The sequence below is a fragment of the Asparagus officinalis genome, chromosome 10 (genome assembly GCF_001876935.1).
Source record: "Asparagus officinalis chromosome 10, Aspof.V1, whole genome shotgun sequence".
In the NCBI taxonomy this organism is placed as follows: domain Eukaryota; kingdom Viridiplantae; phylum Streptophyta; class Magnoliopsida; order Asparagales; family Asparagaceae; genus Asparagus; species Asparagus officinalis.
The window spans coordinates 71,941,990-71,950,911 of record NC_033803.1 but is presented as its reverse complement, the minus strand read 5'-3'; positions in this window follow the sequence as shown (position 1 = coordinate 71,950,911).

Genomic DNA, 8,922 nt, shown 5'->3' with positions numbered 1-8,922 from the left:
TCCGGGTGAAGAATCGATGCCACATAGAGCCTTACCTTCCCTGCCGTTTTGCTCGTCAGTTCGGCTATGACCAACTATATGTTGGGAATCCAAGCCGTGGTCTGCAGGTTGAGGGAGGGCTTATTGACGGCGTACGGGCATGGCTATGGACTATGGTGGGCTGCACCGGAGCCCACTTTGCTCTTCCTTCATATAGGCGCAAGCCGATGATTACTTTCCTCAGTTGCAAGTGGTTCCTTTCCGTCAATGAATCCATAGGTGTGAGGAGTCTTTCAGAGTTACAGTCCGAGCATTCGGTCCAGGTTGCTATGATGGCTGCTCGCAGGGCTGAGCTTGCTCAGAAGCGGAGAAAGGGGCATGCCAAATCTCTTCTCACAGATGATGAAGAGCTCCTTCCTACGGGTGATGACGACGAGACTTCCGAGGAAGAATATGTGGATGTAGATACCGACATAGAAGAACTCGATACAGGTTTGTCACGCTCTTTGGTTTTCCTTCTCCATTCTAAGTGGTATAAACGACAGATCTTGTTCGCTTAATGAAATGACCATTGTCATTTTAGGTAGGACAGTTGATGATCATGAGCCGCCAGCTCCTCGTTATACGAGCTCAGGGCCCGACGATCGAGCTCCCACGCACGTTGAGACGTGTGACAAGTCTGTGCATGACCGACCTGTTGGTCCTAGGAGGGTTGGTGCCCCGAAAAGGAAGAAGACCGCACATAAACCCCACGACGGTCAGCGTCCTTATGGAGTGGACTTAGGAAGCACCGCCGATGGAGGGGAAGGTAACATTTATTTTTATTGCTTTAAGGTGATTTATCTTTTGGGATTAGTAACAATGTTTTATGCTCCAGGGTTCTTCGAAGAGGGCGAACTTCCACCGGGTCCGGTATCTACTGGATCTGATAACATGGATTGCTTTATGCAGCAGATGTACGACGCCCTTCATGACGGTCCTCTGGGCATCGATCTAAACATTGATCTTGAGCAGGTGAATAGTGTTGAGCCCACCATCCCATATTCAGGTATATCTACATCCGATGATACCCTCCTCAAGCATGGGGAAAGAGAATCTTCTGTTTTTGCTGCAGGTATTTCTGAGCTTTCCTTTCTTCCTCATCCTCTAACATTTAGGTCATCCTGCAGATGTCACGATGGAAGAGCCAGTTGAGGATGGAGCCTATCATGATGTAGGTTTCGAGGAACGGGGGTGTGCTCCTATACCAAGTTTCTCGAAACCCGATGCTGGATTATTAACCGACATGCTGGCTGAACAGACTGCCAGAGGAACCGCGAAACCATATTTTGGGACTGATTCAGTAGCGGTTCCCGGCGCATCTGGTTCACCTCGAAATGACGGGCTCACCGGTAGGCAGATGATCTTGGATGTCACGCTACTTTTCATTTCATTTTTTTTTTCTAATGGATGAGTGTAATCATAGGACCAGCCACTTGGGCCGATACCCTTATGACTCTTGGCATTCCCGTTGCATCTGAGGACGGTGGGATTGCCGGTATGCATACGATCTTCTTGTCCCGATTCTCCTTATTTGTCCAAACTTCTATTTGACTAATACAGGAGTGTAACTGTAGGATCGGCCGTTGTGCCTGATACTACTACAGTTTCCGGGGCTGAAAGTTTGCATAGAAGTGGCGTCTTCCCGCCCTTGCCGAGTGGTATGAGCGATCTGCCTGCAGGGGTTGATATACCCTCCATGACCACTTCTACCGTCATCTCGGAGTCTGTCGGACCTCAGCCCGAGGGGACCTCTGTTGGCGTTGGTATGCTCGGAATTTGCCTTTGAATTTCCTTATCGTATTCAATAATCTGCTAAACTTCTATGTTGTTGCTTGTAGGATCTTGATCCTCTCTATATGAGCGTGCCCGCGCCCTTTTGGTCGATACCGATCCTAACAGAGACATTTTTCGTACGGACCTCGGCTTCTTTACTGCCTTTTATAACGGCATGATCGAGAAACTTCTTCATAGAGGATACTGTCCCGATTAGTTCAGGCGTTCCTTTTCTCGCCACATGATGATGATGAGGGAAGAAGGATACCCGGAATTGGCTGATTCCTTCACTGCCGATTTCGCTGTTCTAGAGTCAGAGATCCGAGAGTTGAAGGAATTGGAGACTAACGGAGCTTCTTCTTTCGTGTCCTCTCAGCTGGAGCATAGGCTGGCACAGTGGCGCGACCTGAGATCTTCTATCGGATGCGAGCTTCAGTCACATGAGAGCTCCATTGCGCAGCTAATGGCTACCGTAGCGAGGAAAGATACGGATAGAGCTGAGCTACTCCGCTCTTTGGACTCGAGCCGCGAGGAAGTGACTAGGTTGAAAGAGGCCTTGAAGCGTGCCGAGGAATCTGTTGCTCTTATTGCAGATGACCTGGTTGGACTAGAGCAGCCGCAGAGATTTTGAGCAGTTCTGAAGAATCTGCTCGAGCTGATCTGCAGGCAGAACTCGAGCAGAGTTATGTAGATAGACTTTTTAGTTTAAAGTCTCATGTTCTCAGCCGCCAACTGCCTTCGGGCTAACGAGCTTTTTATTGTATGCCTTTGACTCGATCTATTAATAGAGACTCCGCATTTGCTTCTTTCGTGATCTTTCTGTATTTATTCTGAATGACAAGATTTACGGGATTTTTGGCAAACCCCCAGCCCTCAACGGGTTTAATATGCCTTTACCGATTACCATTTGAATCGGGCTAGCATGCGGATTGTCTAGATCCGTTCCACATGTAACGTTGTGCTAAGAGAATTGCTTTTCTTAGATTTTGTGCTATGATTTTGAATACATAGACTTCACCATTTCTTATAGGGAAAAGGTACCCCGCACCGCGTATTAGGCGATGACTTATCCCTTCTTAGGCTTCGGGATAAAACTCCCCAAGTTTAGACCTTGGTGTCTTTTTCAATCGGTGAAAGACTAAACCGGCGACGCGTGTTAGGCGTAGACTTTGGGATTTTTGGCAAACCCCTAGCCTTCAACGGGTTTGATGTGTCTTTACCGATCACCGTTTGAATCGGGCTAGCATGCGGATTGTCTAAATCCATTCCGCATGTAACGTTGTGCTAAGAGAGTGAATTCTCTAAGACTTTGTGCTATGATTTTGAATACATAGGCTTTGCCATTGTTATAGGGAAAAGGTACCCCGCACCGCGTATTAGACGATGACTTATCCCTTCTTAGGCTTCGGGACAAAATTCCCCAAGTTTAGACCTTGGTGTCTTTTTCAATCGGCGAAAGACTAAACCGGTAATGTGTGTTAGACATAGACTTTGGGATATTTGGCAAACCCCCAGCCTTCAACGGGTTTGATGTGCCTTTACCGATCACCGTTTGAATCGGGCTAGCATGCGGATTGTCTAAATCCGTTCCGCATGTAACGTTGTGCTAAGAGAGTGAATTCTCTAAGACTTTGTGCTATGATTTTGAATACATAGGCTTCGCCTTTGTTACGGGAATAGGCTAACCGGCAACACGTGTTAGGTGTTGACTCATCCCTACTTAGGCTTCGGGATAAAATTCCCCAGACTCGGATTCTGGTGTCTTCTTCAATCGGTAAAAGACTAAACCGGCAACGCGTGTTAGGCGTTGACTAATCCCTACTTAGGCTTCGGGATAAAATTCCCCAAGTTTAGACCTTGGTGTCTTTTTTCAATCGGCGAAAGACTAAACCGGCAACGCGTGTTAGGCGTAGACTTATCTCTATTTAGGAGTTGAGATAAAATTCCCCGTGCACAAAAGTGCACGGATTGGAAGTTGGGAATTGTGTCCTTTATCAGAATAAAGACGGATTGGGAAACGGGAGAGGAAGAATTTTATATTCTATCTCCCGGGACTGAAGGGGAAGAATTTTATATTCTATCTACAGTCAGAAAGGAAACTCAAGGTGGGATCTCCACTCCTAGAATCCGAAAAGATGAAACTAAGAGTGGGATCTCCACTCCGAGAATCGGAAAAGTTCAAACGGCCCTATCTTTTATAGGATTGGTCATTTGAATCAAAGAATTCCTCATTTATTGAGGGGAAAGCCCAATTTCGACCCTAACTTTTATAGGTTTAGTGGAAAAAGGAACAAAGGCGGATTTTCATTTATCGAAAAGGAATGACTCGGTCTTAGTCTTAACTATTTGTAGGTTTGACTAAGTGAGATCGGGAACAATCCTAACTTTTATAGGTTTGATTGTTCAAATTGAAAGTGGACCTCTCGTTCATTGGAGGAATCGAGAGAGGATTTTGACTGTGGTCCTAACTGTAAGAAGGTTTGACCAATTGGGAGATTTGAGACGATCCTAACTGTAGGAAGGTTTGATCGCTCGATTTGTGGACCTCTTGTTCATTGGGGGAATCGAGAGGGGGTTTTGGTTTTGGTCCTAACTGTAAGAAGGTTTGACCAATTGGGAGGTTTGAGACAATCCTAACTGTAGGAAGGTTTGATCGCTCGATTTGTGAACCTCTCGTTCATTGGGGGAATCGAGAGGAGATTTTGGTTGTGGTCCTAACTGTATGAAGGTTTGACCAGATTATATCCGGACTCTAACTATGAAAGTTTTGAGTGCACGAACATAGCGGAAGTTTGAATTTGATAGAATTTGGTGGTCCCACCGTCAATTAGTCTGATCGGTAGGGGACTTAGTGTTCATCACTTTGTTCATATTGATCGGGTGATCCCTAAGAGTATTAACATTCTTTCGGGAACTTCCCGTTACACGAATTATCCACCCCCAGCTTTCTTACAAAACTGGGTGTAACGAGGAGTATGTTATCCTCAATCGCATGTTCAGGTTATCCTTAAGAATATATGATTCTCTAGGAACTTCCCGTTCCATAAATCGTCCACCCCCAGCTTCCTCTGCAGAACTGGTTTGGATATTATTCTCAGTTACCTGACCGGGTTATCCTTAAGAATATTAGCGTAATATTCTCCAGGAACTTCCCGTCAACAGTGGGAAACAGTTTAGACTCATATACCTATTGGAGTATGTAGGGACCAATTTAACCTCATGCACCTGTTGGAGGATTGAGAAGCAGTTTATACTCGTATACTCTTCGGAATGTTAAGAAGCAGTTTATACTCTTATACTTGTCGGAGTCTTGCCGTTCTCAATTGGCTTACCCTAGCGTTATAACGCCGGCTTCAATCAGGATTTGGATGCTGTTCTTTAAAGTAAAGCACGCCTTGGTGGGATGAAGGGTCCTCCTATGATATGCGCAGTACTTCGGATCCGCGGTATTGTCAGCTTAGGGATTCGAAGATGGCTGGAACGTCTTCGTCCTTGAAGGAATACTCTTTTTGGAGTTTTGGTTCCGAAGTCTTTTGCTGCCTTCGGGATTGCTGTTGTGACCTTGATTGTTGAGGCGCCTTTTGTTACCGCTGTTGTGGTTGCGCTTGCACCTCGAATGTTTGATTCGCGTTCACAGCATTCGCGTGTGCTTTTCCCTTAGGGACAAAGTTTGGTTGCGGAGCATTATTTGCTATTTGACCCCTTTCCGCCTTCTTCCTTTTAAGGAATCGTTCGGCTCGTTCTCCTCACCTTTAAGTCCTTCCAGGTCTTTGGCGGTGCCATTCCCATAGCTTCGAGGATGTCCAATGCAAGATTATTGTGACAAGTCTCGAGGATAAAATCTTCACTGACCGGATCCCTGCAGCTCATTGCTTTGTTTCGGAACCTCTTCACAAAATTTTCAACCGTCTCACCATTCTTCTGCTTCTCATCGAATAGTGTACTGATTGAGATTTCGGTGTCGTCATCGAAGAAGTTTGTCAGAAACATATCTTTCATGTCGTCCCAACTGCTGATACTCCCGGGCTTGAGGCGGCGATACCAGTCGAAGGCTGCTCCGTGAAGAGTGCCGACGAATGACCGCACCATAAGAGGTTCATTCCCAGAAATGATTCCTAAATGAGACTTAAAATATATTAAGTGTTGGGTAGGGGAACCCTTCCCATCAAACGGCGTAAAGTTGATTAAATTAAACTTTGCCGGACATGGTATGCCGGACCTTCTCACTTCTTGAGCATGCATCAACGCGTTGATTTTGCTCTCCAAGTCCTTCATCTTCTTGTCTTCACTCGTACCTGTCTTCGAGTGGCTTCGGGGAGAGGTAACGTGGTCCGCTTTTGCATTATCATCCACGGGACCGCTTCCATTGTCGTTATTGACAGGAGGGATATTTATGTTGACATTATTCTCTTTCCGTTCATTCTCATCTTGATTCTGATTATTGCGTCGACTGGGTTCTCCTTGGTGAATTGTCAGTGCCGCGATTTGCTGGTCATGCATCTCTCTCATTTGCTGCATGGTCATCTCCATCTCGAACTTGAAACTTTCCTTCTGCCTAGCCAGGACATCTTCAAGCATCTTGGTTACTTGTTCGGCGCTGATCATGAATGACTCGTAAGGTTGCCCCGCACTAGACGCCGTGTCATCAGATGCTATAGCCGAGTAGGAGTCTGAACCAGCATCTGACGCCTCCTCTTCCGAAGGAAGTCCCTTTTGCATCCTTTGGTAATTCTTTCGCCTATTGATCCCTGACCGCAATCGAGTCATACGTCGGGATACTTCGGCAAGCTGATCTGGGCTAGAGGGTCGTGTCGATTTGCCTCTGCCGGTCATATTAACAGACACTTCTAGGAATTCGTCCTCATGGCGAACGAACTTCTTCCCCGATGGAAATTCTTTCGAACACCGAAACTCTCCTTGGGGCTTTAGCGCAGCAGCATTCCGACAGCACCGCCTTGATTATGTTGGCACACGGACAGTGAGAATCCGTGTCTCTGGCGTTTCTCTTCTGAGACTTATCCATATCCCCGGCTCTATAGTACAACTCATCAGTTTGATAACTGGAGCAACCCATAGAGTGTTGGCATGACCTCCCAGGTATAACACCATCATCATCAGACGAATGTGTTTTCCTCTGGGGATATGACGCTTTATTAGCATCTTCAAAAGTCGCTCGTTCAAGTCTACGCCTTTGCGAGCGTAAAAACTTAACGGGCTCTTGAACTTCGACACGCAACCCAATGCGGTCAGTAACAGGGGCTTTCCCTTTGTTATCTTTTTTGGAGGGATTAACACGACCCCCAGTCTGGTTCGTCATTTGGGGACCTTTCAACGGACCCAATCGCTCCTTGACAGGTGCTTTACCTCGGTTCTCCGGTAAGGGACCGAGGCGACCTTTCAAAGGAACCCTGGATCTTGAAGGATCCATGTTCTTACCTGACTCCACCATAGATGCGGGGGCAAGGGGAACGGGATCTGGATTTGATGAAGGTTGGACGGCAATTCCGTCCACTCTTGTCTTAGGCACCGGCTTTGCCTTTGGCACCCACATCTGCTGGTGTTTTGACAGCTTTTTGACCGTCTCTTCTTTCTGCATCTCTTCCGCTTTCTGCAGAAGGACTCGGGCATGCGCAAGAAACGCGCGGCGTTTCTTGATTCGCTCTTCGAGGGTTGAGCGAGTCCTCGTGACACGAACCCATTCGTTCGTTTCTGCCTTGAAGGAGGAGTTGGTTATGCGCCGTTGTTGCTCTTGGCGCTGTCTGGACTTTAGATCTTCAATGTAGCGGATCCCGTCCATCGATTCTGCGGCTTTGGCCAGTTGTCGTGCAAGGCGTTGGCGCCGTCTTTGGCGCGTCCTCTTTGACACAGCTAAAGCACCTTCAGCACTCGTCCTTACAGCGAAGGGCAGATCTGGATCTACAGTTTTAACCTGCTTGGATGCCGCTGGGATGTCACGGGGCACGGGTGCAGCAACGGCGACGGGATCTTGGATCTTGGAGCCGGAGGTCCCGCGAGCATTTCTGGAAGATAAAGTCTTCCTACGCCTGTTTGGAGAGGCGGATCTGGAGGAGGAGGAAGAGAGGTACTCTTCAAACTTCTGTTGATCGAACTCGTATTCGATCTCTTCGTTCACCCGGATCTTGAATGCCGGTTGCGTCACGACGGCCTCGGCAGCGAGGCCGTTGGCTCCCACTGTGGTCGCCAGTTTGTTTTCGTCGAAAGTTGCCTTCATCATTGATTTCATTAGAACTTTAGTCGTTACAAATGAATTCAAATAACGAAAATAAAAATTACAACTCTCTTGAAAATAAACACAAGATCCGTTTATCATCTCTCGCTTGCGTGGGTCTTTGGCCTGTGACGGGGACGTCGATATCCGTGGACTACCTGACAATCAGATCTGATCCAGAAAAATCGGGCAGAGCTTCGTCGATCCGCGAGGAGATCTAGAAGCTTGAAGCGCCTATCTCGGCTAAAACGAGATATTTCCTCTTCTTAGGATTACCAGCGAAGGGTAATGCTAAGGAACGGACACGGGTGATGAAGACCTCTCTTGTGTTGAAGCGCTCGACCACTCTTCACTGCAGCAGGACTTCGCCAACTCTCCAAAAATCCAGATCCTCCAAAAGTGAGGCCTAAGGTTCCTATTTATAGGCATGGGCAACTCTCCAAAAATCCAGATCCTCCAAAAGTGAGGCCTAAGGTTCCTATTTATAGGCATGGGGGGCACATAGGGCGTTGGGACACCCCTGAGGTGTCTAGGCAAAGCCTAGACACCCTTGGGGTGTCTAGGCAAAGCCTAGACACCCCTGGGGTGTCTCGGTTTGGCCAAGACACCCCTGGGGTGTCTTGGCTTTGCCTAGACACCCCTGGGGTGTTTCGACTTTCCCGAGACACCCCGGGTGTCCCAGTTCAGCCTGAGACGCTCCGTTGCGTATGTTTGATTGTTTCCAAGTGCGTTGGAAGATTGACGAAGAGTTCTATCTGCTCCGATGGTTGGATTATCTGTAGAGTGATCGAGATATGAAGGGCATTGTTCTTTTTGCGAACATCGCAGGGTTCCCGATTGGCCCGTGCCTCCGTTATTCCAAAATTCTATCGGCTCACGTAGTTCGTCGATTCACTTCA